Below are 23,852 nucleotides of genomic sequence, written 5' to 3'. Positions count from 1 at the left end.
TAAGGAGTGATGCCCAACTGTAAGGGATTTCTACATGTTGAGATTATATGAAGAAATTAATGGACAGAAAGACATGTATGTGTAGGGATTTAAGGTTTTAAATGAGTGATTAAGTTGCAGCCCGACCAAAACTATCAAATCAGATTGTGATGTTTACAATAATGCATAGATTAGAACCCTCTGCTAGGATTGAGCTGATTTATGAAGGGTAGTTTATATACTCGATAGCTAAAGATAAGAAGGGAGAAGAGGCTGTATTGGTAGGATGACCAGCACAAATTCATATGCCACCACACCATGAATGAAGTGTCACAGATTAAGACTTTTGCCCATATTTAAAGTTGGGCGGGCAGTATCCATCCATGAAGTGGCAGAAGACATTACTACTGCCACTTTGATGTACTACTGTCCATGACATTAAGAGATGACCGCTGGCCCAGCAGTCATTTGGAAAGGATACACCTTTACAGTAGTACTTTTCAAAGGGCAAATAGTTTGGTAGATGGCAATTGGTGGTTTCGAAGGCAGTTCCCCAAGCTTTTCCAAAGTTTTTTTTTCAGAAACAAACTACCAAAAAATAGTTAGTTTCTAAGAAACAAAATCATTTTTATTCTGTCCCTCATCTTCTGGCTCCATTCGGCAGTCATATATTACACATCTTTCCTTTGATGGCCCAGACATATTCGGGCCATCAAAGAAAGCTTTCAGTTGGGTGAATGAAGTTGCAAAGTCTAAGGCTTCGTAAGTTTGTATATTTAAACATTTTTGCTACTTTTATATTTTGAGAAGCTGGCTGGGTTTTTTTTTTAAATAGGCAAACTAACAATGCCAAGGGCAACAGCAAGAAAAGGTTCTTGGAGCCCCTAAGGCTGTCAGTTACCCATAGATGCTCAGCAGTAATCCACCACAATTCACCATGGATTTCAAATGCACAGCTGCAGCCCTTTCTACTGGTTGTTCCACGTTTAGTTCAGGGCTTCTGGGAGGCTGGGACTAGACTGTGTGTGGCTGCACTTCCATTTTTCTACCATCACTCAGGGATAGTGACAGCCAAGGCAGCAGCACAGAAAACTCTAAAGCAAAACTTTTACAGTCTGATGTCCTGCCCTTTTGGGGAAGGACATATGTCTACAGGTAAACAGAGATGGGGAAGTTAAGCTTTAGCAGAGTTGGATACATTTATGAACGTTCTTTTGCTTTAACAAAAGACACACTTTCTCACCTTTGTTATTGAAGTTTAAATTTTGAATATCCCTAATTATAGGTCTCATTCATAAGTAGCTGATCCACACCATTTTACATTAATAGGTGACATGTGATAACAGTCTTTAGGGAAACTGTTTCATTTATGAGGGAGTATCTAAAGAGTTCTCTATTCAATTAGTATGGAAGAAGTCTAAAGGAGCTAAAGTGGTAGAAGTGACCAAGTAAGCAGGGAATGGCAGATTAGGGGAAAGGTCTACTGATACAGCAGATGAAGATGTGGTTGAGACTCAGTAAAGCTAGTAGAGTACGCACATGATTGGGTGAGGTGAAAGAGGTGAAGCTAGGGTAGGAAGGTTTATTTTAGAATAACTGCTCTGGGGATGAGAACATTTTGGAGGAAGGGAGAGAAATTATTCTTTAGGGACTACATTGTTATAAATGGACATTTTTAAGGAATAAGTCATAGGATTTGGTAGCCTACCAAAAAGTGATTCCAATAGCAAAATGAAATTTGATGTATTTATAGTATTGGTAGAGCGCAACTGTCACCAATCTGGTATCCTGGTGCTAGTGGACATGTAAAGCTTATTTATTGAGAGATGCACGAGTTCTGTATGCAGCCATGGCAAGATTACATCAAGAAGAGCCATTTCTTTAAAGTCTTTCTAAATTGTAGTAGCTCTGTTGATGCCCTAAGTGAGTGGGGGAGCTCATTAAACATCTGAGCTGTCTTAACTGACAAGGCCCACCCCCATCTTGTCTAGACCTCCAGAAATTATGGGTGGAGACAAGGATTACCGTACTAGATTGAAGGTATCTTATTGAGATGTATCTTTTGAGTCTGTTATGCAGTGCCACCGGACCTGTCTGCTGTTATGCCTTAAACACAATGCACATACCGCTGAACATGACCCTCTGTTGGAGATTGGGAAATAAGGCAACTAACAAAAAACATATTTGGGAAGCAAGACATTGTGGAGACAGAGTGAAGAAATGAGTGAAAAGGATCCCATTGGCACAGGTGTTTTAAGAGAGTTTTAGAAAGGATGCTAATTAATCAGATACTCAGAAGGAGAAGTGATGGAAAGAATGAGAACGTAGGGTTCTGGAAAAGGTGTAACAAATGTGAAAGGAGTAAGTGGAAAGTTATCTTCATATGCTATTTGCGTGGGGCTTAAACACTATCTTTGCACACTATCTTATTGGGTCTTGAACACATATTTTCATTCACTAGCTTTGTGGTGGCTTCAACATTTCAACAACCACAGCATCTTTGTGGGGATTTCAACATCATTATCATCACATGCTATCTCTATTTGCACCTCAGCATCATTATCATCACACCATGTCTTTTTAGAAACTTGAATATTGTTTCTGCACAATATTTATTTAGGACTTTACCATGATTTTCTTTGCATACTATCTATGTGGGGACTTAAACACCACAATAATCACATACTAATATGCAGGGTTGGAACTCATTAACTTCGCACACTATGTGGGGACACAGACATCTCTATAATCACATAATACCTTTGTAGAAATGTTGATTACTGTAACACTCTCGCTCAGGGAGAACTTTCATTATGCCTGTGGCCAACAACTCTTTAGACGTACCCTCAATATTTTGTCTATTAGTATTATTGTAACATTATTATGGGGATTATTATCATCATGGCGGGAAACCCCGCTGTGTTCAAGCTGGCGGTCTTTTCATAGACCCCCAGCCCCCTTGACACCCCACCGGCCGAATAACAAACATTCTGCTGGGCCGGTGGGCGGAAACAGTGTTTCCGCTCGCCAGCCCAGCAGAATGCAGAGCTGGGACATTCCTGATGGCTCCACATGAAGCCGTCATCAGTGCCTCAGTGCAGCGGGTGCAGCAGCACCTGTCGCGCAGATCACTGCCCGAAAATCAGGCAGTGACCTGCGCGACGTGGCACTACATGGGGGGCCCTGCACTGCCCATGCCAAGTGCATGGGCAGTGCAGGGGCCCCCAATGGGGCCCCAGAGCACCCCTTCCGCCAGCCTTTTGTTCGGTGGGTTCCCCCGCCTGGGAAAGGCTGGAGGAAAAAGGGTTCATTATCCGGAGGGCGGCGCTGCTTGCAGTGCCACCCTGTTGGATAATAATATCCACCATTGTCAGGCTGTCTGTCGCGGTAGCCTGGAGGTGGCAGAGGGTTGTCTGTGGCGGCCCTCCCTTGTACATTATATGGTGGTTCAGACCACCATGCCAGTGGCTGTATTTTCCGCCACCGCCGGCATGGCAGTCTGACCCGCAATGTTCGTAGTGACGGCCTATGTCTTGTGGCGGTCTGGTTCTTCTGAGGCTGCATCCCCTAGGATATGTGTAGCAATTCATAGAGGAATAGATTACGATGACATTTGTGTAGATTGCTGATAAACATCTAGCCATGGCCCCATAACCCTATTCAACCACATATGAGAACTATGGAGTAGGTCCTTACACGGATACAAGCACATATTCAAGTCCTTACAAGGATGGTTTGGTGTACATGATTAAATAACACTATGGGGCATATTTATACTCTGTTTACGCCGAATGTGCGTCAAAATCTTTTTACGCATATTCGGTGCAAACCGTGCACCATATTTATACAATGATGCCCGAGTCCGCGAATGCCAAAAGTCCACTGTGTACGTCATTTTCTGGATGCAGGAAACCGCCTTGCGTTAATAACATGCAAGGTAGGCATTCCCGCTCAAACAATGACTTAAACACCTGTGCGCCATATTTATGCTACTGCACAAAAATGAGGCACGGCCGGAAGGCGGAGTCGGTAAATGACGCACAGGCCGATTTGCATCCAAAAATAACACCTGGGTCAGGGCAGGCGTTAAAATGGGGCAAACACATCAGTACTTAAGGAAAACACACAGAAGCAACATCAGAGCACAAAAATGAAGACATGGAGGTGCTTTTCATCCAGCATGTACGAAGACTCAGAGCACAGGACCAACAACAGCATCTTCTACAACACCAGCAGGGACCCCAAAGACAACGCAGAAGGCAGGAGAGGATACTCCGCACCATGACAACCCTTCTGGGACTTCGGCAACAAGACATCATCCAGAGGTACTGACTCAATTGGCAAGCCATTCAGCTACTGCTGTGCAACATTGAGCCACAGTTGGCACCCAGCTTGCAGACACCCCACCCCATTCCACCAGAAATCAATCTGCTAGCTGTACTCCACATGTTGGCAAGTGGCTCCTTTCAAACCTCTGGTGCTCTGGTTGCCGGGATCTCACATCCCTCATTCTCTGCCTTCCTACCTAAGGTATTGGATGCCATCATCTCCCTCACACCCTGCCACATCAGCTTCCCCAACATACAGCAGAAGCAGCAGGAGACCAAACAGGGCTTATACCAAATCAATGGCTTCCCACACGTGCTTGGTGCCATTGACTGCAAACATGTACGCATTGTGCCACCTGCTGCAACGGAACATCTATACCGCAACAGGAAGCACACACAGTCCATCAGTGTGCAGGCCATTGTCGATCACTGGGGATTGATCACCAACATCGTGGCAAAGTATCCTGTGAGTGTACATGATTCATCCATCTTCTGTCACTGCACCATCAATCAACACTTCCAGGATGGAGGATATGGAAATGGCCTACTTGTTGGTTAGTACAGAAACCTACTAATATACACACTGCACAGCAACCCTCTAGGACAAACAACACATACACCACTACATTGACACATGGCCAGGAAGATACTGAGGTTGTGATACTGCTAGGCATGTGTGATATCCTCACCCATTTGGATAAACACCTATGGACAAATGACAGATCCAAATAACAACAGATGCCACTCCACGGACACAAGGGATCAATTTAAAACCACACAATGACAATGACATGCTCTCAATTGGCAGTACAACTTGGAAGATTAATCTTTCAATATCACATCAATAACACTCAATCAAACACCCTTCCAAGCAATAAGTACTGTGTAAGGGGTGTGTAATGTGTTTTGCTGCAGGTTAAACACCATGACACACATAGCATGATGATGACTACAATGAAGGTGGCATGGAATCAATGAGGCAGTACCAATATCTCACATCACTCCTGCTCTGACATTGCCCACTACCAATAAGCAAGTGGACTGTGCTAAGAATACATATTGATGTGATAATATTGAAAGTGCACATTCCTACACATATGGTTTGAGACAATTACACATATGCACAACAGATGTACAAGCATATGGACCTTCTGACACTGTAAATGACAACCTCACAACCAAGTTAGCCAGCTGAACTAGGACATGTTCAGTAGTATAAGTACACGTTTGAACCTGACTCGACTTGGCAAGGGCAGAGAAATAGGTCTGCAGAGAACTTGTCACACATGGGATATTTGTGCATAGTCAGTTGTCAACACGTCAGTGCTGACAACTTATGGAGATGTGTTGTAAATTGTCACCTTGACAAATCTAAGGGCCTCACTGATGTTCAACTAATTCTATTGCATATGTTAAATTGGATGGGATGTCCAGGCCATATAGATGCAACCGTGTTACCACCACTGTGGAATTAATTCTGTGTATGGAAGTATCATGTCACCATCAGTTAAGACACATGGACACCTCTTTCACATAAGAATATGCAAGGGAGTACACAATGTACTGCAACGCTACAAAAATACTGATGACATCCGGTCAATCAGCCAAACACCAGTTCAGATAATGAAACAACCCAATTCTGATGGTACATCCTAGAAGCCTAGGATTCCACACAATAACACAAACACTCATGAGTCACAGACAACACAAGAGAACAACTGCCATGCAAAGAGATAATCATGGTGCAAGCAACATCAACATTTTCTCACTCAGACCCCATTTGCAAGCCCAAGCACAGCATCAGAGCATGCTTATAATGAGGTACATCGGAGGACACGCACCATAGTCGAGAGGACCTTTGGCATCCTGAAGTCAAGATTCAGATGCCTCGACATCACCGGGGCAGCCTCCTATACTCAACAGAAATGGTCTGCAAGATCATTTTGACCTGTGCCATCCTGCACAACATATGTGTAAGGAGGAACATTCCCCTATATGAACCCGACCCACAAATGCCTGAAGAGGAGGACGTTGTCCATCAACATGAGCGGGACCATCCAAACACAGCTGCAGGATTGCATCGGAGACAACACATTGTCCAAAATTTCTTTTAACTCTACTCCCCATCACCAATGTCTTACCATATGTCAATAAACACCTATTCTCATCACTATATCATGGTCTGGGTAATCATTTTTGCATAACATTATCCCTAAGAATCATAATCAGAATGTAGCCTCATGGAGCATTGCAGAAATACATATTAGGATACAGAAAAATCCACATCACATTTGATGGGTATGAATGTACACCCAAGTTCACACACACTGTAAATGACATATAGCCTGTCCATTTCACATTTGAAGGGCAATAGCAGAGGAGCACAGCTATTTCACACATACATGTTGACAACATGGTTCATTGCAGCATATGTCACACAACTAAGACACCATCATTCACTAAGGAAAAAAATGCCTCATGCATGAGGCAGTGGATGTGCTATAGCATTGGTAACAAGAAGGTATGACCAGACCCTTGACAGCAGGAAGTGTAACATCAGCTATCTTTGCAAGGAGAATGTGTGACAAGAAATCCATATAAGCTGCAAATGGATAGTACGAGTGCCAAAGGTATGACTATCATTGTTCACAAGACATCCCCTGCACATACCATCCCAGGTCATAAGTCCTGTCACTGCCATGCTCCCTGTCTCACCCCACCCTTCTTCAGGGGGCCCTGGAAATTGAATATTTGTACCCAGATAATCCCTCATCTACACATACCCAGACTCACATTCTGACTCCAGTGTTCTTCCCTCTTTAGTATGGTATGCCATAGTCATTGTTCTTCTGTCTGCATGGACTTCTGGTTGAATAATGTACTGCCTTGTAGTCTGTAGGACCTGTAATCACCTGTCCATTGCTTCCCATGTGAAAGGTACTGTTGGCCCTTTGAACTTGATTCTCACCTACAGGACTTGTGAGAGACTGAAGCTGCACACACCTGTGTGCATCTCCATGCAGACCAGCCATTTGAACATGCACTGCCCTTGCAGCTGCCTGGAACGGCATAGAAACTGCCATTATATGTATAACACATATGCATTGCCGTATAAATCACCTGGGAAACACAGGCCTTGGGTTATTGCGTTAAGTTCCAAAACACAGGACAAATACTTTTTTCATTTTCCACAGTGTTGTTCCAGCTTTGACCAGTCTCAGTCTGCTCACTGTGTATTTGCCTTGTTCATTTTTGCAACCTGTTAGCCTGAATGTTCCTGTCTTTGCGTCACCATAAAGGTTCCCTGTGGCTACATTTGTCTCATAGTTGCTTTCCATGCCCTCACTCTCCTCCTGGGGTATTGTGTCATGTAGATCTACAATGAATACTCAAATACATTGTATAGCGTAATCAGTTTACTTATATCATGGGGTGGAACTTGTCTTCAAATAGCCTAATCATGGCCCATCCCTTGTCTGGGTTTCATGTATGCATGAGTGAGAAATAGTGACAGTGTACCATGGCTATATGCATGGATTGGGTATGGCGCCTCCAGCACAACAAACAACTTTAGATAATGTGCATGAAATGTCAACAATTTTGTACCCTGACAGTCCACACACTGATTCACAATTCCCCGAACATATTGATGGGGTTTGTGTGGTGAATAGCTGTGAGATTAATCAGCACAGAGGCACTGATGTTCCTGGCTGCAGTGGGAATATTAGAGGCCACCCTGTGTACAAATGTTGTGATGAAACCTGCCGGTTTAAAATTCCTGATCCATTAACTTTGTCAGCACACCAAGGTTGCCCTGGTGTCAGTCTCATAAAACGTCTGCAGTGCCACAGCTAGTCTATCCCCATGTGTGTTCTCAATTTCTCTTTGGCTTTCCTTCAATTCAGCTGTGAAGGATACTTTGTAAATGCAGGAAATGGCTCCACAGACTCATGAGTAGACCTGCACCTAATTGTGACAACATGGACCCCAATAATGACACAGGCTACAAAGGCCCCACACACTTGAACTGGACACCTTTGTGCAATTAACCACTGGAAATATGTGCACACATGCTGCTTGGTCTGCTGGTCTTCCACTGCCACAAGAGAAACATAGGTCATTTATATGTATCAAACTGTGGCGTGACATTACATTTATGGATTGGTTTTGGGACTCGGTGTCACAAACACCGTACCCACATAGCATTTTCCAATGCCTGACTCATGGGTAGTATACAAACAAGTGCCCAGGAAGTGGTTTCCAACATTCCAGGACATGTGATGGCCTAGTTGGAACTTTGCCATGATCAACCAACTTCTATCTATACTGTGCATGGTTTGTCATTGGTGATGTTTATATCCCAAAAAACTTGTGAAGTTCACACAGTATTAGTTGCTATGTGTATGACAAACACATGTCCTTTCGCACTTCCACACTGAATAGCATCTGATGGTTGGCCACATTGAGAAAACATGCATACAAGTACATTTAAGATAACGCGTCTTGTGATGTTCACACAGTTGGACAACTACATTAGTAAGAGTCAATTCACACACATTGACACACAGGCAATGAGCTACTGTATTGAGTTGCGTAGCCTTGCTATCCTCTATTGATGCACAACATGCCCAAACTGGGTAATACCAATTTGTATTCCACACATTTGGCCATCTATTGCATCAGTGAAGAGTGCAAATCCGGTACAACAACTAGAGGATCATGGTCTGCAGTAGTATTGTCTGTCACATATGCCCATACACCGGAATGCTCAAAGTGGGTGCAAACTGCCTATATCTGTATTGTCACACCTGCCATGTACTATTAAAATTGAGAAATGGACCAAACTCAGTCAAAGACAGAAATTTTGATGCATTTGTGTCAAAAAAGACGCACATTCATCAAAAAATGTTGCATATGATTAGAAAAATTACACCCACTGCCATGATACATCCATTGGCCCTGAGCGGTAACTCCTACACTTTACCCCATGACATTGGTTAAGTATGAAAAATAATTGAAAATATGGATGCAGGGTCATTTCTAAGCATGTGCGTAAAAAAAAAATGACGCACAGACTGTAAGTGTCATAATATTTTGCCGCATAAGAATAAAAACGCACCGCATTTCAGGCAGGAAGTGATGTAATAGGATATCCTGTTTACAGAATTGGTACAGTAGGCGTACTTTCACTTTCACTTTGCAGTCTGTGATTTTTCCTGACTGTGTGGCTGTGTTTGGACTAGTCTCTCTGTGCATATTGTGTATTTGTCTCCTTTGTGGTCTTTAAATTGTCTTTTGGTGTTTCCTAAGTGTCTGTGTTATCCTGTGTAAGTGTATTTTTGTCATTTCTGGTGTTTAATTTTATCTTTGTACTGTTGGAAGTCTGTTGTGGGTAGTGTTAGTTTTTGGATAGTTGGTCTGTTTTACTGTTAATTAGTTTTCATTTCCCTCTCCTACTTTCCCTTCATTATCCACTGTACCCCTTTATTACATCTTTATTTTCAAGCATGTTGGGTAGGCCACGTCTTGGTAGGATGGGAGAGGAGGAGCTGGGGGGATTTATTTGGTTGGTGTGCCACTTCCTCCCATTAATGATTGAAGCAGGTGGCCGTATGATACAGGTGTATCACACAGGGAGAAGGAGGGTCCGGTGGGCAAAGGCCCTGTATCATCTAAAAAGAATCTACATACACTGCGCAACGACCACCAGCTGAAACACCGTTGGGCTGACCTGGTTGCCAGGGAGCAAGACCTGCTGGACCACCTGGGGATTGTGATTGGTGGCCCTGTTGGTGAGTACAATTCAGAGTAATGTGCACATTTAAATACTCTGTAGTAACAATAGCAGATTTGTTCAATTGCTGCAGACAATGTTTTTGGACACGTGGAATGCAAGTTAAACATACAGTTGCAGTGAGTTATACAATAATTCCTACACCTTACTGTCATTTGTTGACGCAACAGCTGCACTAACTTACAAAACACAACAGGAGCGTGTGAATTAGTGCTGCCTTCACATCAATAGATGATGCAAATGTGGCTCTAACATATGTTTTATGCATTGTATGTGAGTGTACCAGGAAAGACACATTTTTTATCCAGATATTTTCAAGAAATAATGTGTCCCTCAATTATTTCTGATACATGTCTGAACTTGAATCTGACACATACGTAACAAGTTATATCTGACCTCAGGTAACATCTTAGGCTGATAGTTGTACTTGGTTGTGCCGCAATTAAATTAGGGATGGATGCCAAAAGTAATGCATACGGGTTCATATCAAAAAGTTTGGTGCAACTTACCATAGCTGTGGCACATAAAATAAAGCAAATGATACAAATTGAGGGGTAACAACTATCCATGGCCCTCTGTACATTGTACTTGTGTGTTTTACATTGGTCTTATTCACAATAGCTGACCCGAGCTAATGCATTTGCCATCTGTGTTACTCTATTGCCATGTACTTCTCCTAAGTTATTGGATCCTCATGGGATACGTGACGTTGGGGAATGCATGATCACAATGGATTAAGTGCATGATGTCATGCAAAGATCCACTGACCAATTCCATCATACGTATAAAGTTGACTAATACTTAGCTAGTTTAGTTTGGCACACCCATGCTGATCAAGTGCAGCATATGTTTAATAACTAACCTCCCAGTATGGAGGCTATCACTGACATGGGTGTATGCTAAGATCAGTAGACCAGCATTCCTGTGACTGCTCTCATTCCGAAGATACATACAAATTGAAAACTACATCAGCATGATTGACACACTTGTACATTTGCTAAACCATGTATTATTAATATCACGGTGTCAGTTTGCTATATATCTGCTGATCAACCAAATTGGCAAATGTAAGATGATGAATGTGGCTCATCTGTGATTTCTGAAACCCATATTGGGTACACAGGGCAATGATAGACCCATTTCAGGTGCAATGACTTCACCTATGCCCATGCAGTCTGTCATAGATGAATACAATATATACTTTCAACATATATCTCCTTGTTGTATCCAAATATGAAAACTGGTCAATCCATGGCTAGCCTCAAACTGTCACCAAATAATGCACAGGATCACTGCCATCATGTTGTCATAGGGGGCATATGTGGCTCAGGGTACCCTTTTAATGTAGCATCTGTAACCTAGGCAACACAGGCCCTACATGTAAGGGACCATAGAAAGCATAATAAATCATGCCCTTAATTCAACCCACAGGTGCATCACACAGTAAAGGATTGTCTTGATGCCCAAGCCAAAATACCTGAGTGACTAGTATTGCAGTCCTCTAGGAAAGTGGCTTTGCATGTCTCTCATTGATACACATGATGAGAGGAGTACACTTCATAAACGAGTCTGTAAACAAATGATGGAGCATGTTTGCCACCAGATGATAGTTAGGGCCACTGCATGTTTGCAGGTATGGGTGTATCACTGGAGTGCCCGGGTCTGTACATGTTTGCAGTGGTATGTCAGTTGCAGTATCATTGTGCCTGAGAGGCTTGACTTTCTGATTTAATATTACACACAGTAATTGTATTTGGAAGTGTTGTACAGCACACAGACATTGAGCACATTTCTCCCTTCCATGCTTTACAGATGGACCCACCCCCTACACTATCAGAGAGGTGGCTCAATTTGCGGACCCAGACATCTCCAGTAAGTGTTGATATTTCTGTTCTGTGTTGTGTTTGCTGCTGTTGTGTGATTGACTCCTGTGTGTTGGACACATAGAAAGGTATGATGTGCTGGTAAATGATCGGATATTTTCCTTGAGTGGAGTATAATTTTTTTCCATCTTTGAGTTGGGCAATCATTAGCGTATGGTCATATTTTGGGATTGTACTGCAGCCCTGTAGGCACATCCATGTGAATAGTGTGGATAAAACTTTTATTAAAAAATTTAGCAGGGGACCATATTTATGATTTAGTCATCAAGTCAGACCCTGAATCTCACAGATTAGGGATGCCAAAGTCTTACCCACAGACTTGAGCCTCATTGTTTACTAATGAACATGTTTGACTGTAGTTTGACTTCCTAGCAGCATGTAGCTCCACATGTTGTGCTAAGTGTATGTGGCATTTGAGTACATTGTCATAGGTGTGAATGCAGCTCGTGGCCAGATGTGTGCTTGCATCTATCTGCTTGTTGTAAGTCATTTGTTACTGGTATGAAATGATGTCAACAATTGTCTGCATTTCCATACATAAATGTGGATGGGATTGTCCAATGTTTTCGTGTATCCTAGTTGTACATCTTCCTTACCTGTGGTGGACTGCCCAAATCCATGTACAGCTGTCTAAAGCTTCCGGGGTGTCCTAGATGTTGGAAAATATTTGTTGCTTGTCCATCCCCCCCTCAGGCACAGGCGGAGGGTTATGAAATGTGTACCTAGGACTGATGATCCAAGAGTAGTACACAGACATGTAAATCTGCAAATCACTTGTCCAAAACTAGGATACCCACTCATGATTAGCAACTGCATTCTATCCTGGCAATTCCATTTACAACTCATAGATCTTGTGGCCCTTTATTGTCATCCAGAAGTTAGTCATTAGTTGGCCTGTCACATGTGGAGGACCTGCAGCATTTTGTACGGGACAAATGGTTGAACAATGATGCATAGGTCATTTGAGTTGTTACACATCTTTTATAGCATTGCTGTGCTGTTTGATAGGACATGTGTAGGCTGCGTTGGCATGTACTTCCTCAGGGACAATCAGTGAGCTCTATGATGATATGGCCTGTTTCTGGTACATTAGATGTAATGTCTGATTTACTTCTGGCGCCATATCACACAATGAAGTATCAAATGTTTGGTTTTATATTTTTTTTAACAGCTGCCAATATGAATCCCTTCCAGATTCTGGAGTTTCAGCGGCAGGCAATGAGTTGCCGCCACATTCGGGGTGTGGAGTCTGGGTTCCGCAAAATGGCAAGGCGTTATCACCGTGAAAAAGCCTCTGAAGTGTAGAGGGAATTTGCCCAAGGGGGCCCTTCCTTGTCCACCACAGCCACCACCAGCACCACCACTACCAACCAGGTGGCACCAACCATAGCAGGCACATTTGCTGGACCGTCAACCTCCACTGCTCCAGGACCTATCACAGCACCAGCTGCATCTCCTCCTACACGTATGGCACTGACAAGGGGACATACATCTTCAACTGGCACCCAGGCCACCCCCTGCTGCAATCATTGACCCAGCAGATTTTCAGCAGATGCAACATGACATTGACCGTATGTTGAGGAAAATGAACAGGTTGCAGCAGGAGGTAGCACAAGTGAATAGGAGGGTGTGTACCATAAAGAAGACCCTGCGGAGGGTGAACTTGCAAACATTTTACCCTCAGCCATGATTCCCTCCCCCCTCCTCTCTCCTGGTTCTTTTCATTTGTGGGTTTAAGGGGGATTAGTATTAGGTTAGAATAGGCTCTTAATTTAGTAGTTAGTAGTAGTGGGTGGGGGGAGGGGGTATGATACTTTTAATATCTGTTTTTTATTATGTGTGTGGGTGGGTGGGGGATGATGTTGGGGTTTTGGTGTGAAAAAAATAAAAAAAAATTACAAATATATATATATATTTGTTTAGTATAAAATAGTATGTGTTTAGGTTAGTATATGTTGTCCTCCATGTGTCCCGTCTTATAAGGGGGTGGGGGATTAATGTTTAGATCATTTCGTTAAATGTGATAAGTAAGTTTAGCTTATGTTAGTTAGGGCCAGTTGCGGGTAATGTGTAGTTAGGATAGGTTAGGTTAGGTAAGGTGTTTCCCCAGGTTATAGCTTCCTTTTTTACTGTTAAATAAATATTTAGGTAATCCTTTACAGTATGTGTCATATGCTTGGGGATCAGGGCCTTGGCATGGGTGAACAGTGTCTCTTTAGTAATTGCATTTCTGTCCCATCCTTCAACCAAATCCCAATTGAGCTGTTACATTGGCAGCTACACCAGAGCTACTTTGCTAAGAATCTGCCATCCATTGCACCCACTACTCAAGGTTACTATGGATCCCAAAGTGTTGCTAATTTTTTATGTATTTTTTCAATCTCACATACTTTGCAACCAGATTTGGTATTGAGGACACTGTGTTAAGTCTGCCTGCAGCCTGATGTTCAAGGAAGCCTTATAAGGTGAGTGGTAGTATGATCTCATGTAGTATTGTATACATGACTCACACCTATCATTTGTTACATTGTTCAGCCAGGTTACATATTTGTATGCACACTCAGACACATCCATGTATGCTGTATGGTGTGTGTTAGGAAAAATTTGGGTCAAATGTCATATACGTAAATATTGGCTTGAAGAAAAAGTTGAAGGCAATACTTTTCTTCTTAGACATCCCTTGAGGAAGCATTATTCTGTCCAACACAGCCTTATACTGTATAGTTTATATTTCTCTCATAATTAACCCTCAGGAAGGGCAGATGACGGTACAATCCAGACCACAGTGCATAAATGTTGGACCTGGCTTTTTGACAGGGACATCCCCAAACCTTTTGCCTCCTTCCTCCTATTTTTTCTGACCTGTTGTTGTTGGCTTTTGACCTCTGGGCACTTTACCACTGCTAACCAGTGCTAAAGTGCATATGCTCTCTGTGTAAATTGTACTATTGATTGGTTTATCCATGATTGGCTATTTAATTTACTTATAAGTCCCTAGTAGAGTGCACTATATGTGCCAAGGGCCTGTAGATTAAATGCTGCTAGTGGGCCTGCAGCACTGGTAGTGCCACCCACTTCAGTAGCCCCTTAACCTTGTCTCAGGCCTGCCATTGCAAGGCCTTTGTGTGCAGTTTCACTGTCACTTCGACTTGGCATTTAAAAGTACTTGCCAAGCCTAGAACTCCCCTTTTTCTACATATAAGTCATCCCTAATGTGTGTCCTAGGTAACCCCTAGAGCAGAGTGCTGTTTGGGTAAAAGGCAGGACATGTACCCATGTAGTTATATGTTCTGGTAGTGTAAAACTCCTAAATTTGTTTTACACTACTGTGAGGCCTGCTCTCTTCATAGGCTAACATTGGGGCTGCCCTCATACACTGTTGAAGTAGCAGCTGCTGATCTGAAAGGAGCAGGAAGGTCATATTTAGGCCCATATTTATACTTTTTGACGCAAAACTGCGCCAACGCAGTTTTGCGTCAAAAAAATTAGCGCCGGCTAACGCCATTCTGAAGCGCCATGCGGGCGCCGTATTTATTGAATGACGTTAGCCGGCGTTAGCCGCCGGCGCCGTCTGGTGTGCGTTAAAAAAAACGACGTACACCAGGCAGCGCCGGCGTAGGGGGATATGGGGCTTGGGCGTCAAGAAATGGGGCAAGTCAGGTTGAGGCAATTGTTTCGCCTCAACCCGATTTGCGCCATTTTTTTCCACTCCCAACCCCCATAGAAATTACTCCTGTCTTAGCAAAGACAGGAGTCATGCCCCCTTGCCCAATGGCCATGCCCAGGGGACTTCTGTCCCCTGGGCATGGTCATTGGGCATAGTAGGGGGGCACAAATCAGGCACCCCTATGCCACAAAAAAATAAAAAAATAAAACACTTACCTGAACTTACCTAAATGTCCCTGGGATGGGTCCCTCCAGCCTTGGGTGTCCTCCTGGGGTGGTCAAGGGTGACAGGGGGTGTCCCTGGGGGTATGGGAGGGCACCTCTGGGCGTGATTTTTGCCCGGGAGTATAAATCCGACGCACATGCCTCGGAGTCGATTTTTTAGACGGGAACACCTACCTTGCATATAATTAGCGCAAAGTAGGTGTCCACGCTAAAAAATGACGCTAACTCCATGGACTTTGGCGCTAGACGCGTCTAACGCCAAAGTATAAATATGGAGTTAGTTTTGCGTCGAAATTGCGTCAAAAAAACGACGCAATTCCGGCGCAAACGGAGTATAAATATGCCCCTTAGAATGGCCAGAATGGTAATATAAAATCCTGCTGACTGGTGAAGTTGGATTTAATATTACTATTCTAGAAATGCCACTTTTAGAAAGTGAGCATTTCTTTGCACTTAAATCTTTCTGTGCCCTTCAATCCACGTCTGGCTAGGGTTAGTTGACAGATCCTTGTGCATTCACTCAGACACACCCCAAACACAGGGTACTCAGCCTCACTTCCATAAATCTGCATTTTGAATGGGTCTTCCTGGGCTGGAAGGGCGGAGAGCCTGCCCTCACAAAGGTCTGCCACACCCCCTACTGGGACTCTGGAAGACAGGATTGAACTGAAAGGGGGCTTGGTGCATTTCTTAGACACTCTTTGAAGTCACCCCTACTTCAAAGGCACAACTTAGTATAAAACAGGGCCTCTGCCCTACCTCATGAGACACTTGCTGGAGAAGAAACCTGAACCAGAAACTACATCCTGCCAAGAATAACTGCCTGGCTGCTCAAAGGACTCACCTGTCTGCTTTTCTACACAGGACTGCTGCCTTGCTGTTGGCCTGCTGCCTTGCTGAACTCTTGTCTGGCTGTAAAAGTGCTCTCCAAGGGCTTGGATAGAGCTTGCCTCCTGTTCCCTGAAGTCTCAGGACCAAAAAGACTTCTCTTTTTTACTTGGACGCTTCGTGCGGCGAAATTTTTGACGCACAGCTTGTTCCGCAGCGAGAAAAATGCTGAACACCAACGCTGATTGACGTGACGCCTTCGGGACGACCGGACCTTCGACGCACGGTCTCGCAAGGACAACGCCGCCCGACTTCCAGAGGAGAAATCGACGCGCCGCCTGCCGTGAGAGCGAAACTTCGACGCACAGCCCTGTGGAACGACGCGCAGCCGGAAAACAAGCAGGAGAATCCGCGCACAGACCCGGGACATCTGGTAATCCCCACGACCCATAGAAAGAGACTGTCCGCGCACATGAAAATGACGCACAACTTCCCCGTGTGAAAAATAACGACGCAAGTCCGTGTCTGCTGGGGAGAAATCGACGCACACACCATTTTTCCATGTATCTCTTCTTCTGCGGCCCTTTGCCGAGTTTTTCCACCAGAAACCAGGTACTTTGTGCTTGAAAGAGACTTTGTTTGCTTTTTAAAGACTTAAGACACTTTATATCACTTTTCAGTGATATCTTTACAAATTCACATTGCATCTTTGATCGTTTTGACCTGCAAATACCCAGATAAATATATATTTTTCTAAACACTGTGTGGTGTATTTTTGTGGTGTTATATTATGGTATTGTATGATTTATTGCACAAATGCTTTACACATTGCCTTCTAAGTTAAGCCTGACTGCTCGTGCCAAGCTACCAGCGGGTGGGCATAGGCTGATTTTGGATTGTGTGTGGCTTACCCTGACTAGAGTGAGGGTTCTTGCTTGGACAGAGGGCAACCTGACTGCCAACCAAAAACCCCATTTCTAACAATAATTATCAGCCAACCTTCTTTCAGGTTAGTTCTCCATCACGGTTGATGTGTCACATTACACAGAGACAAAGTTGTAAGTGCTATTTTTTTAAAGTGCTGCAATGCTATATGTACATTGTCCATGAATGTGAGTCCATTAGTGTGGCATCTTACATTGTGATCCTACACAAGTGCAAAAGGACATGTCATTGGACATGCTGGGGTGAAGTGTCAGTGCAGTGGGACAGGATTTGCCAATGAGTTAGTGAGAGACAATCATTGAGCAGGGTGACAAGATAAACAGTGGGGTGGAGAACAGTGCTTGTGAGCAGCTGTTGCAAGACTGGCATGTTACAAAGCACAGCACAGCACATTGTTTATAGGTGGCCATGTGGCAGGGACTAGTGCTACTGGGTACTCTTACGAGTGAAGGCGATCTGTTCCACGTCTTCATCTTCTGATGTGTGTGTTGTCTCCTCTGCCCTTGGTGGTGGTGGTTGTGAAGGGGCAATACATCTCAGTGTTTGCAGACGTGGAGTCAGACATCCCGTTAGCTGTCAACTGTGGGGCTATTAAGGGCAGTACTGCAGCAAGGAGGAGCTGCTGGTTCTTAAGTATAGCAGCCACATCACTGTGGTAGGCAGCCAGGTCGGCCCTGATGGGGTCAATATTGCATCCGTGCACGCGTTGACAGGATTGTTGTTGGAGGTGTTGTTTCAACTCTCTTATAGCTGTGCTGATTTCCTTCACACTTTTTTCAAGTTCATGCAATATTGATGTTCACCCTTGCATGGCTGTTGCCAGTTCTACAGTTGACATCATGCACAAACGCACCCACTCTAGGCTGGCTGCCATATTTTCCATCCCCACTCCAACCACAGTCCTCTCAAGACTGATGCCAGTGTCGTCAGAGTCCTCAGTTGGGTTGGAGCTGGCAGGTCGCACAATTGGGGTGCTGGGTTGGTCCTCTGTGATGGCTGCTACTTCTGTGTTTCTCCTTGCGACTGAAGGTGGGGTCTGGAGGGTCCCAAGTACATCTTGCAGGGTCTGCTGGCTGATGTTTGTCAGCTCTTCATCCATGTCATCAGGGAAGTCCAGGACAGGCATATCCCCAGGAAAGCCATCGTCCTCTGCAACGAGATATGGCACAATTAGTGTGTCTGTGTTGTGGGTTTTGTAATGTGACGTGCCTGCCTTCCTATTTGTTGCACATTGTGATCTTAGTTCTGGTTCATTACTCCTGTCTTTCATATTACCATTCTCCCATGGCCTATGCCCCACCTGCATGTCACAAGTATTGTGGTCAGTTTGGGGACTTGTCAGCATCACATCCTCTAGGTGTTGGTTCTGGCCAAATTGTGAATTGCCACATTCTTGTCCTACTCAACCCTCCGTCTACTTCCATTCTACTTCCATTCTCATGGTGAGGCCTTGCACTGGCTGTGGTTGTTCTGATGGCACTAGCACCACACTTCACAATCTTGAACTAACCCAGTCTCAGATATTTCACATCCAGCTATATGTTGCTAAGACCTAGCATAACTATGTCTAGCATTGTCATTTCACACTACATATGTCAGCATTGGTAGTGTGTAATGTTGATGTTGGGGAATGTGTGCTACATTGGATTGCACTGATGGTCCTAGCAGTGTTCCATTTCCTCTTCTGACTGTGAGGGTGAATTTCACTAGCCGGGGACATATGTCCTCCCCCTCAATGCTGTTGTCTGAGCAGTATGACATTTGGGATGTTGCATGGTGTCATTGGAGCTATTGTAACCCAGGCACAGGGTGGACCCTGACATATGTAGCATGGGTATGACATTAGAGCTGTGTACCTATGACAATGGCACATGTTAGTAGCAATTATGGACAATCACATTTGACAGGATTGGAACATTTTTATTGATTACAGGGGATTGATAACTTTGTCATCCTGAACCCTCTATTTCTGGTGTGTTTGATCCATGGGGACCTTACTGCCATTAACTACTTCACCTGAACACACAGCAGAGGTGGTATTGGCAACTGTTGTCAATGTTAAATTCCACTTGCAGATATGGCCTGAAACTGTTAATTGAGCCCTAGTTCATGTAGGGAGAATACCAGCTGACATGTGACAGCAGGCCAGTTTTACGTTGTACCCTACCCTCCTGGACTGGCTTTACCTTTCCAACATCCTTGGCATGGCAGCATACCCCCATGCAAGGTTGTTGGTGTAGTGTAGTACTGTGCCCCAGATTTCCTCTGAACGGGCCATGCCACAGTGCCGTGCCCCTTCACCCATGCCACTCCCTGAATATCATGACCTACATGCATTGTGTACTAGGTATGCCCCCCGCTTGCAGTTAACATTTGTGCATTTTAATTCCCCATGCGACTTACCCTGCATCTGTGTTGTCTCCTGGTAGTCTGCGCTTTCTTGTCCTTGAATCCCTGTGACTATCTCCTCAGGGATAACAGCTGCCACCATCTCCTCCATGTGGTCCAGGGCCTCCTGCGGTGCTGGACTCCCACCTCCAGTCTGCAGTGCTGCCTTCCTGTTCCTGGCCATCTTTTCCTTGGTCCTGCGTTTGCAGTCATGCCAACGTTTCTTGCACTCAATGAATGTTCTCCGTACTTCTGCCACACTGTTTATCTTGTCAACAATTTGTTGCCATATTGCCTCTCTCCTACTGATTGGCAACTTTGAGATGACAAACAGTTGGTGCTGGTGTTCCGTCACCTCTTTCACCAGAAGTTCCTGCTCCCCTACACTGAAGCAACACTTTCTTTTCTTCTTTACCCTGTCCTGGGACTTCTGTGGGTCCTCCAGGCTGGTTCCTGGTCCGTTGTCATCTTCCTAGGGTCTGTGCAAGCATCTGGGATCCATTTTGGCTCTCCTTAGCACATTTTGCTGTGTTTGCGCCGCTTTTTGATGCAATTGTGTCAAAAAACAGTGCATATCCGGTTTGCGATGTCGTAAACCGGCTCACAGTCATTTTCGCCGTGTTAACGCCGTTTTTCTTTATGACGTGACGCATTGGTTTGAGTAAAAAAAAATTACTCACACCAGTGGTTTGCACTGCCGTGTGTCAAAGTATAAATTTGGCGCCCGAGCGGCGCAAAGAAATGCCGTGAGCTGGTGGTAAAATTTTTGACGCAAAACTGCTCCGCCGCAGTTTTGCATCAAAAAGTATAAATATGGCCCTATATTTTCACATTTGAAGAAGGATCCTATATCATGAATTGTTTTTTAGAACTTTTCTGTTATTAGAGTATGTTAAAACCACTGGGAAAGGTTAGTCCCTTAAAGGCATTAATTATACTCATTGTCCTCACAAGGATGGTTATAGGGGTGTGTGTACATGAGCGTGAGTTACTACACAGGGGAAAGGGGATAATACAAGAATGAGCAAATGGGTGGATGAATGCATGCATGAGTCCACGAATGAGTGACTGAAATAATGTATGATGACTGATTGATTACCAAAACTCGGCAATCAGTGAAGAGGCACATTGAGGTGTAAGCCTGTTCTGCTGTCTTTGCCAATGTTTACTGTATTTGACAAAGCAACTTGATGATTTTTTAAAGGAAACGTTAACACATTAAACTAAGGATGTGCAAATATACTATGATTTCAGCTAATTGGTTTCCATAGCTAATGTAGCAACGGACGTTGAAAATGTAGCTGCTTACTGAACTTCATATCCTGTGGTCAAAAAAACTTGCAGTGTGTATTAGAAAATTACTGATTTATTTCCTGTTTGTTTGCTTTTTAATTAGCGTGCTTACACAGACCGAATGTTAACGGCCATCAATTATCCATTTATGAATAGGGAAACAGTGTTCATCTGATATATGGGAATTTTCTTGAACCATCATTTACCGACAGGGTCGCTTCAGGCAAAGTCAAGAAAACTTACAAAAGAGTATTCCTTAATTCAGAGAAGTAAACTTCTTTAATAAAAAAATAGCTGACACAAATTAAAATAAATTAACTGCGGAGGTGGATTTGCTATGTTTAATAAGCATGTGCTTTGCCATTACTTCCCACGTTCTCTAATAAACAGAGAAATGAACTAACGTTTATTTTTTAATTGTGCTTTAGTTTGAACTAAGTGAAATAAATCATATTTTCATTTCATTTGATCCTTTGATTGTACATAATCAATTATTATAAAGCAGTCTTTCACATATTCCAATGAAAAAAGAGAAATATTCATAAATGCTTTCTCACCTAGAGTCCTCAAAAGACAAAAAGGAGCAACAAGACTTCTTCCAGGCTACTCCCTCGGACAAAAGACATTTCACATGGACACAGATTTTAAGATAACGTTGATTATGATTTGATAACAAGTAAAACGAAGTTTGCATGCAGGTAACGAATGAGACTCAACGCCTATGTTGTGTTCTAACTTTTTAGATATTATTTGAGGCTTTTATTAAGCACTGTATTTCACTCTGCAGTAACTTTAGACTGATTTTGCTAGGTATGTATGCAGGAAAGAGACAAATCGGTGACAAAAATATGCTCCTATTGGTCAGTGTACCGGTGACGGAAATTTGAAAATGGTGGGGCCAAAAGAACGATAGTGAATTGCACAAGCAAGTGAAGCAACAACCCTAACACTTTAAAGCGAGGTTGTGCGGGGCATGCAGCAGGTTACTTCACCCACAATAAGTACTATTGTACTGTATGTTGTCTATTTCCAGCCCAGTATAGGAAATAAGCAAACGCTGCACAGAGCTGCTTATGCATATTTGCCCACCTGCACGTAAACACAAAGGACAACTGCACTTCCTCTCAAGCTATAACAATTATTTCAGGGAGAGTTGATGGCAACTGCATTCATTACGTTATATTTTGATGTAATTAAACATTAGTTGCAACCTTCCAGAAGATGGGGCTATTCGAATACCACAGTACATCAAAAACACTGAATTTCCCTTTTTAGTTGATATATAAATAATTATAAAGTGTGTAACGTGGCGGAATTCAGTAGAGGTTTCTGAAGCGGCACAACATTTTCTAAGCACGCAGTCTGTTATCTATGAAAAACTGATGAGGGACTGCTGTAAAACATGTAGGCCCGTATTTATACTTTTTGACGCTAAACTGCGCTAACGCAGTTTAGCGGCAAAACGTTTTGCGCCGGCTAACGCCATTCTGAAGCGCCATGCGGGCGCCGTACTTATTGAATGGCGTTAGCCGGCACAAGCAGACCGGCGCTGCCTGGTGTGCGTGGAAAAAAAACACGTACACCAGGCAGCGCCGGCGTTGGGAAAAATGGCGCTAGGGCGTCTTCAAAATGGTGCAAGTCAGGTTGACGCAAAAAATCGCCTCCACCCGATTTGCGCCATTTTTAACGACGCCCAGACGCCATTTACATGACTCCTGTCTTAGTAAAGACAGGAGTCATGCCCCCTTGCCCAATGGCCATGCCCAGGGGACTTATGTCCCCTGGGCATGGTCATTGGGCATTGAGGCATGTAGGGGGGCACAAATCAGGCCCCCCATGCCAAAAAGAAATATAAAAAAAAAAAAAATTATACTTACCTGAACTTACCTGAATGTCCCTGGGGTGGGTCCCTCCATCCTTGGGTGTCCTCCTGGGGTGGGCAAGGGTGGCAGGGGGGGTCCTTGGGGGCATGGGAGGGCAGCTGTGGGCTCATTTTGAGCCCACAGGTCCCTTAACGCCTGCCCTGACCCAGGCGCTAAAATCCGGCGCAAATGCGGGTTTTTTTGCCCCGCCCACTCCGGGCGTCATTTTTGCCCGGGAGTATAAATACGACGCATTTGCGGCGCAGTCATTTTTTTAGAAGGGAACGCCTTCCTTGCATCTCATTAACGCAAGGAAGGCGTTCACGCAAAAAAATGACGCTCTTTCCTCATACTTTGGCGCTAGACGCGTCTAACGCAAAAGTATAAATATGGCGTTAGTTTTGCGCCGAATTTGCGTCGAAAAAAACGATGCTAATTCGGCGCAAACGGAGTATAAATATGCCCCGTATTCTCTTACTTAACTAGTGACATGCAGCATGATTGCATGACTCTGGCTTTATGGATTGAAGTTTATCAGTGTGATGGCCTCACTCCTGCACCATAATTTTCATAAAAGGCTGTAAATGGTTAAGAGATTCCCTTGGGTGTGCAATGGTTATCCCATTTTTAGGTTGGGTATAAGCGTACAACTTTTTGTATA

Source organism: Pleurodeles waltl, chromosome 2_2 (assembly GCF_031143425.1).
Source record: "Pleurodeles waltl isolate 20211129_DDA chromosome 2_2, aPleWal1.hap1.20221129, whole genome shotgun sequence".
NCBI lineage: Eukaryota > Metazoa > Chordata > Amphibia > Caudata > Salamandridae > Pleurodeles > Pleurodeles waltl.
This window is presented reverse-complemented; position numbering follows the sequence as displayed.